The 8713-nt window shown below is 50.2% G+C and overlaps 1 long non-coding RNA gene across 1 annotated transcript in view; it reads left to right on the top strand.

Annotated features, from left to right (window-relative positions):
* The first annotated feature begins 361 nt into the window (after positions 1 to 361).
* Positions 362 to 8713, top strand: part of LOC128933410 (uncharacterized) — a 214442-nt gene continuing 206090 nt past the window's right edge. Inside the window, exons 1-2 of the long non-coding RNA XR_008482779.1 lie at positions 362 to 959; positions 1873 to 1973. This is a non-coding gene — a long non-coding RNA (uncharacterized LOC128933410). The remainder of the gene's footprint in view (positions 960 to 1872; positions 1974 to 8713) is intronic.

Genomic DNA, 8713 nt, shown 5'->3' with positions numbered 1-8713 from the left:
ATAAATATAAAAATAGGTAGATATATTTTAAAGGAAAGGGAATTTTTTGACTTTTATTTAAGTAGAGGCAGGGTTTTTATTTTAAATAATACAACTGTTACAGATGTAAAAATCTTAACACAGAAATATATAACCAATATATAAAAATATGTATAAAAATATATAAATAAGTGCTTGGAGTAGATGCAATATAGAATATAAATTTCTTTATAACTTGACATTGATAAAGATAAATGTTTAAGTAAGCAATATACATTATTATATATTTTAAATATAAATGTGAATATAAATATGAAAACATAAGGATATATATATTTAAACATTGTTTAAAAGAAAGAGCCTGACGGCTCCCAAACCCGCCAATCACGGCCCGCCTTTCTCCGTCGGCCCTGTCCAATCACAGCCGCCCTTTCAAACCGGAAGCGGTCCCGCCAATCTCAGCCCGCTCAGTCGCGGCTGGACCCCTCAGACTGGCCCCGCTCGCCCGTACGTCTGAGGCGCCGCTCCCGCCACCGCCGCTTTGGGAGCCGGCGGAGCAGCGTCCCCGCTGCCGCTGCCTCGGCAGGAGCTGTTGCGGACGGGAAGGGCGGCCGGGAGCTTCCAGTTCAGGTCCTGGTCGGGGTCAGGTTCTGGTCCAGGGAAACGGGCAGGCGGCGGGGAGCGGACGGACGCGGCCACTGCAATGGCGGCGGCGGGAGCAGCGCTTGAGGGGACCGCGGGGAGTCGCGGGGCCGAGCGCGGCGGGAATGGGCGGGCTGGGATTGGTGGAGCCGGCAGGCGCTGCCTCGGGTTGTGATTGGCTGGCTGTCCGCCCGCGGGGCATAAATAGCGTGCGTTGGGGCGGTAATGGCGTCAGTTGGGCGGTGAAGCGGGGAGCGACGGGAGCTGCGGATGCGCGATCCGAGGAGCGGCGCTGCGCCAGGACGGGCCCCCCGCGGCAGCTGATCCGGGGAGCGCCGGTGAGCACGGACGCGGCGCCTGCGGCGGTGTCTGGGGGCCGGCCGTGTCCAGTTCTTTCTGCCGCGCCCTGCGTGGCTCGGGTAGCTGGCGGCTGATGTGGGGCCTGGAGTGGCGCGGGGGGGGGGCGGGGGACGGACGGACCGCCTGCTGTCACTGGGGGCTGGGAAGTAGCCGCTTCGCCGTTTCTGGATTTAAAGAAATGTTCAGAATACGCAGAATAAAGCTTGCTTTTTGTTTTTTATTACTTTATTTTGGTTTTAGTTGTGATGTTTTTTTTCTTAATTGTGTTATTTTATTATTGCCCGTTTTAATACATCTTTTTGGTTTGATTTGTTTTCTTTACTAGATGTCTCATGTTAACTCGGTAAGGGTTGTGGGACTGGGGCTGAAACACCAGTTGTGAGAGCAGTGGGGATATAAAACCCCAGGGTGTGGAATAATGATTTTGGCATGAGTCAGGCCCAAAACCGTGTGGAGTGGTGGAAATACTGAGGCTAGATAAATGCCATGGGAGGAAGGCATGGAGCTGCAGCACAGGGCCTGCAGGTTATGCCTGGGGGTTCCCAGCCCCTGCCCCGTGGTGCCAACGAGGGGCTGAGGGTGTGGGGGCTCAGAGGGTTCTAGGGCCCGAGAACCAGCCCGACAGTGCCTTTTGGGATGGGGGGCAGGAGTCCAGTGGCTATTCCCAGCCCCTGGAGCTGCCTGAGGGGAGGTGAGGGGGCCCTTGTGCAGGTGCTGGGCTGAGAGCCAGGGTGAGGGGCAAGGTGGATGTTGAGCTTCAGGCCTCCAGTGTCCCCAGAGTTGGGATGCCACTTAGGGTTGCCACTTAGGGGTGGGTGGGTGGATGGGACAGCTTCTAGAGATATTGAAATTGAAGGGATGGCAGTAACTGATTTGTGGCCTTGTCAACAGCCCCAAGGTGCAGTGAAAAGCATGAGCAGCTTTTAGCTGCAGCCAGTAGGAAGCTGAGGAGCTGGAGCTGAGGCAGCAGAGCTGGAGGAGACAGAAATATGGTAGGGTTTGGTGTAAAACTCCTGTGGAGCTGGGATAGGGATTGTGGAGCGGGGAGGTGAACTGCATGGTTGGAATTGAAATTGCTGTAAGGGCTGTGATCTGAGCGCAAGAACCAGAGCTAAAACAAAGATCCAGTCCTGAGAAGCAGAAGTAGTATTGTGTGGCACTACTGTGCAGATGTGGAGCAGGAAGTGCAAGAGAAGAGCTGGCAGTTAAATAAAGCTTGTGGGACTGGAGCTGAAATCACTGGGGACGGGGTGGGGACTGCAGTGCTGCAGAAACAGTCACTGCTATAAGGGATTCTCACTGTGGATCTGAGGACAAATCGCAGAATGGGACACAGAGCTGGAAGAAGAGAGCTGGCAGTGAAATAAAGCTTGTGGGTCCAGAGCTGAAAGAGCTGAAATCACTGCGCCTGGAGTTTTCATCAATGCGGGTCAGGGATCGGGGCTGCGCACAACATAGGAGCTATAGGGCTGGCACAGAGATGGTGAAATAAAGCTTGTGGGTCAAGAGCTGAAAGAGCTGAAATCACTGGGCCTGGGCTTGTTATCATTATGGGATTGGAGTTGCGGCTTAACACATCACAGCAACCTTGGGGTTGGTAAAGGGATGGATGGTGGGGCGGGCTTCCAGAGGCTCGTGCGGGAGCTGAATTGTTGCCGACCTGGAGCCAAGGGAAGATGCTGCCATTTCAAGCTGGAGAAACACAGAGCTGGAACTGGAAGAAGAGAGCTGGCAGTGAAATAAAGCTTGTGGGTCAAGATCTGAAAAGGCTGAAATCACTGGGCCTGATCTTGTAATTTATGTGGGACTAGAGTTGCGGCTTAACACATCACAGCGACCTTAAGGCTGGTAAAGGGACTGGAGTGTTCTTGCGCCGAGATCACTGTAGGCCTTGACATGGATGCAGGGGCTGGGTATTGCGACTAACAGTAGAACAGGATGTGTGGAGTGGGAAAAGGGGGCTGCAAGCTTGTGACTGAATACCCCGTTGATGCTAGAATATTGCCTGCGCCTGTCATGGCAACTCTTGGGGCGCAGCTGATATCACTGTGGGGCTGGGAAGTGGACTGGCGCTTTGAATTAAAATGGCAAAGGCATTTGATGGGGGCTCGGAATAGCACCAGGTGTGAGTGTGAGGATGATGAGGGCTCGGAGCAGCCCAGGTGTGAGTGTGAGGATGGTGGGGGCTCGGAGCAGCCCAGGTGTGAGTGTGAGGATGATGGGGGCCCGCTCCTGCCGGGGCGAGGCTGTTTTAGGGGGAGGCTTTGCCTCAGCTCCCTTTAGCGTGGAGCTGCTGAGTGGAGGGGTTTATGGGGCGCTCCCGGCGCTGTCTCATGGAAGGACTGCGGGAGCTTCTCACAGGGTCGGGGGGAACACCTGGATCCGCGCTTGGATACGTGGAGCAGCGCTTAAAGGAGGCGCCGAGGGACGAATCTTTGTGCCGGGGAGCAGCAGCCGAACAGGTGAGCCCGTGTGGGTTTGGAGCGGGGAATTTTCTCCTTCCCCTTTGCAATTTCATCTCGCCAGTCCCTCCCCGGATCCCCAGGAACAAAAGTGGACCTTATGAGGACAAAAGGAATTAAGGAGAAGGAAGCAGCTACTCTTCTTTTATTGTCTGAGTTTGAGCTGAGGGGATCCCTCTTCACTTGGGGTTTTAAGGGTGTTGATTGCAGGAAAAGCTGCCTTTTCCAGGCTGTTACGGGTATCCCGGGGGTGACAGGGAATCCCTGCGTTCTATTTTAAGGGGAATGGGAAAAGTATTCTTGTGGTATTATGGGTTGGATTTGAAGGCAGCCACCCCATTTTCATCACCCTCGGGTTTAAATGGAGGGGGCAGCCCTGGTGTCCCTCCTTTTCAAGGGTTGGAATGGAGGTCGAAATCCCCCTTTCCCATCAGTCGAAGGCTTTCATTTGAGGAGCGCCCCTTCTTTTCTGCTCTCGTAGGGGACGAAACTGAAGGGGAGAAGGCATTTCTTTGCCCTTGTTGAAGTGAGGTGAGCCCCGCCGGCGGCGTCAGTTTCGGGGTTCGGCTGCGGGAAGCCGCAGCTCTGGCAGCGTTTGCAGGGCTGCAATGGGGCTGTGCCGCTGCATCGGAGGGCGCTGCTCGTGCCCGCGGCCCGGCCCGGAACGTTCCCGCTCGGGAGCGCCGCTGGCACGGCCCGGGCAGCTGCCGGGGCGCACGGGGGATTTGGCGCGGCCGGGCCGGCCGAGGGCGGCAGTGGCGGAGCCGCGCCGGTGCGAGCCGTGCGGAGCCGAGGGGAGCCGTGCCGGGCCGGCCGAGGGCGGCAGAGGCGGCGCGGGCGCTGCTGCGCCGGCCCGGGCGGTGCCGGCCGCTCCGTCCGGTCTGGGCGCGGGCTCGGGCGCCGCCGGTAGCCCCGGGCCCGGTGCCGGCCCCAGCGGGCAGGGGCAGCGGGCGGGGCTCCCCGGAACGGCGCCGCGTGCCGGAGGCGCCACCGGAGGAGCCGCTTGCCTGCCGGGAGCCGCGCTCCGTCCGGGACCGGCAGCGAGCGCGGCGTTCGGCCGCTCACAGTTCGGCGGTGCCGTGGTTCGGAGACGCTTTGTAGGCATTGATTGCATCGTTGTGTTCAGTTTGCAGCGGCTGTACGCTAAGGGATACGGTGTTCTTCCTGAGTGGTACGGTTCTCGGTGCTGGTAGGGATGATAAAGGTTTGTTTTGGATTCAGTTTTGTAGTCGGATTTTGGGTGGTGTGTTTTTTTGGTTTTTCTTTTGTTTTGTTTTTTGTTTTTTTTTTTTTTTTTGCCGGGGTATTGTGTTTTCAAAGGCGCGCAATGGTTTTTACGGGTCGTAGCGTGAAGCAGCGGTTCGGATTTTAATTCTGTTGCGGCAGCTTTTATTAGCGTGAGGGTGTAGTGTTTGTTTTGTGGGGCTTGAGGTAGCGTCGTGTCGTTCATAGCGGCGGGTTTTTAATCTCGATAATTGCATGTGTGTTTGTCGTCTTCCAGGGCTTTTATTTATTCGGTTTGTTTGATTGTAGTGTATGTTTTATGGTTACGGATCACTTGGGAGACATTGTTTATGGTTACGTTTGTCTTTAGTCTTTGTATTTGTTTCTAGGTGGTATTTTTATTTTGATAGCTTGAGGCACTATGGGTTTATTCAGTTGGGAATAATTTTTTTGTGTCAGATTTAAGTTTACTTGCATTTTGTGATTATTCTTATTGTTGGTTTCCTTATTTTCTTTTTTTTGTTGTTGTTGCCTTTTAATGTATTTGAGTATTGTTTATCAGGGGTTTTTTTTTTGGGAACATGGGTATTTATATGGTGGGTTTTTAAAGTATGTATTTATTTGGGTAGTTATTTTCTTAGTTTTTAGTGGTTAAATTTTTTTCCATTTCGTTAATTAGTTCGGTTTTTAAAGTTATTTTTACAGTGGATTGGTTATTCTTTGAGTTAGTGGAAAGGTAGAATTTTGTTTTTTTTTTTGTTTTTTGTTTTTTTTTGTAGTAACGTTCAGGATCTGTGGCACTGTTTGGAGTTTAGTAAATTGGTTTGACTTTTTTTTAGTACTTTTTGTAATTTGCTGTGTGTGTCTCTATAGGGTTTCCTTTTATTTTGGTTCCATTTTCCTGTCGTGATGAGAATTGTTACCAAAAAGAGTGTTGTGTGGTTTTTTCGCTGGCAGTTGCTTGGCTCTTGGAGGTATCTTGACGGTTTTGGAACATATTGGTGGGAATTCGGTGCTGTTTGTTTTGTCATTTTATTTAGGAATTGGATTATAAATGTACAATTAGGACTATAACGATAATTAAACAAAACAAATATATGTATAGAAATAGGAATAAAAAACTTAAAATTTAAATATAGATCAAATATGTAAAAAAAATCCATGTTACATAAATCATTATATATTACCATATGATATATTTTTTAATACAGGGTATTATATATGTTTTTAGCTATATAAAAGTATAGATTATAAATAGAAACGAAACCCCAATCCAAATATAAATATAGAAATGCATGACAAATATATGCAGACTTGTATAAAGAAAATATTCATAAATATAGAAAAATAAAAATTGATACAATACATAATACAAGTAATACTGTATATGTAGTATTTTAATATAATACTATATAAAAAATGTTTTGAATTACAGTACATCAATATGTTATCATATAATATTTAACACATTATAAACATACTTATGAAGATAATAAATAGAAATATTTTTATAAAAATAGTTAAAGCAGATTTTTTATTTGCCAGTTGGCAAGGTTTTGACTATAAAAATTATAAATACAAACAGTATAAAGGTGGAAATGTAAGTACAGAAATATGTCTTAAATACTTACAGATATATTTAAAATTTAAAGCTCTAAGAAAAAAATTAGTTGCAGCAGTAGATGTGGTAAATAATTTAAGTAATCATTTAATTATGTTTTTCGAGTTTCATATATCTTGTATATAAATATTAATATAATGCGTCAAAAGAAACAATATATATAAATATGAAAGTAATTTTACAAAGTATAAATAAAAATATTTCTATGTCGTTTAAAGGAAAGGAGGTTTTTGTATTTATTTGTTTAGAGACGGGGTTTTTATCTGGAATAATAGAAGTGGTATATAAATATAAATCTAAGTATAGAAATATGCAGTCGATATATAAAGATATTTATGAAAACAGAAAAGATAAACAAATATCAATAATAGGAATAGACGTAATATACTATATCAATTGCCTAACACATCCATATCTGGTATCAATATGCATGTAAATGTAAATATGAAAAATAGAAATATAAAATATATTTCAATATGGTTTTAAAGGAAGGGGGCTTGTTTGGTTCTTGTTGAGTAAGAGGCAGGCGTTTGGCATTTATTTTAGAGGCTTTTTGAGGGCATCGCAGCTGGTTTTCTGCCCGCCTTCCCCGCCCGCCACAGAGCGCGGCAGCAGCCGGGGGGCGGCGGCCATGACGCGTCTCTGCCGCGGCGCAGGCGCGATCGCGACCTCGGGAGCGGCTCGGCCGGGACGCGCTTGGCCTTGACCCCTTCTCGAGATGGCGGCAACGGGGGCGGGAGAAAGGAGCCGCGCGGTCCGTGCCCCAGACTGGCTGTTGGGCACCCCGGGGCCGCAGCGGGATTTTCCGTGAGGTACGCAGTGCCGAGCACGCGGGCTGTGGGCTCAGCGGCGCCGCGGGCGGGCGGGTGTTGGGCGGGCGCCGACAGGCCGTGGCAGAGCCGCCTCACTCTGCCGAGGAGTTGCAGCCGCCGCCGTCTCGGGAGTGGCTCGGGTGACCTTCCCAAGACGGCGACAAAGAGGGCCGGGAACTCGAGGCTCGCGGTCCGCTTGCGGCGCTGCCCGCACGGCGCCCCGATGGCGGCGCCGCCCCGGCGGGGTTTTCCGCGGTGTTTCCGGTGCGGGGCTCCCGGGCTGTGGGCTCGGGGGGGCTGGCGGGTTCGGGGGGGCCGCTGACGGGCATTGGCGGGGGCGCTTCTCTTGGCCGAGCTACTCGTGGTACGTGCTCTGCTGCTGGAGAGGGGTTTTGTACTGGAAAAGCTCATTTTATTTGTCCGAATGAAAATAAGCTGCCCAGTATGGCCAAGCAGACAGCAGTAAGACACTTGCTTTGGTAGAGAATTTAGTGCTTCAAAGTAGGAGGTTTATTTCATTTTAGCGTGGATGACTTAATAGTCGTGACAATGTCAACATTATAGCCAACGTTATTAGACAGATGTGGAGGAAAAAAATACACTGATATTCCTGTGCTGGCACACATCTGTAGGTGGGAAACAGCAGAGGAGCTGCAGTGTACAGCTGTTAGCAGAAAATTGGGGAAGAACTGCTCTGGTGAATTTGGGGTTCAGGTTGAGGATTCATCAGTGGTGCTGTTAACACAGTCAGAATGGCTCAGCGACTCTGTGCCAGGCTGGTGTGGCCTCAAAGGCTGCCCCTGCTGCTGGCAGAGTGTGTGAAGCGTCTGCTGAGCGGGCAGCGGCATCCCCCCGAACACCTTCTCGCAGCAGGGACGGAGACGGACCCAGCCCAGCGCGTGGAAATGGATCTCTCCAGCTGAACGCTCAGGTGAAGCGAGCAGGGAGCGTGCTCAGCATGAACCAGGTGAGCTGCACGTCTCCAGGGTAATGATTCTTGCACCTTCAGAGCCACAGTGTCGCTGAGCTTTTTTTTTCCCCAGGCTTTCCATCACCTCTCAAACAGACGAATGCTCCCCTTGGAGGCTGCTGTGCCCTGGGGAGCCTGGCAGGTGGCCCCGTTGGTGAGAGGAGGGCAGCTGCAGGCAGGCAGCCCCCAGGAAAACACGGGAGTTTCAGTGGTTTCTGATGCCTGAGGAACGGGGAGATGGCGTGAGCTGAGCAGGAGTTAAGCACGGTCGTACAGAGGCCTGGCTGTTATGATTTAAGATGGCTTATTGAATATCTGTAGTTTCTATAGATATTTGTATATCTGTCCAAGTAGGATATAGAGCCTTGTGCAGGAGGAAAAGAACTCTTGATGTAAGATATGACCTGGGGGAGGCATCATGCCAGGCTATCCCTTCCAGATTTGGACGGCTTCAGTGTCTTGTGTGGCATGATGGGAAGTTCTGAAAATTAAGATTTCCTCTTTGGTGCGGGTCAGATGGGTGACGCCTGGCAGCTCGTGCACTGCCACTGTGCTAACCTGTGTGCCTCTCCTTCCCTCCCTGCTCCACAGGCAGCGCAACACGGGAGCAGCAGGGAGAGCTGGCTTTGTCCTGGAAGATCCA

The sequence above is a fragment of the Melozone crissalis genome, unplaced genomic scaffold, assembly GCF_028551555.1.
Source record: "Melozone crissalis strain CALT ecotype California unplaced genomic scaffold, PUWL_Pcris_2 ptg000009l_1, whole genome shotgun sequence".
Taxonomy (NCBI): Eukaryota; Metazoa; Chordata; class Aves; order Passeriformes; family Passerellidae; genus Melozone; species Melozone crissalis.
The sequence above is the reverse complement of the archived record's forward strand: the minus strand, read 5'-3'. Positions and strand labels throughout refer to the sequence as shown.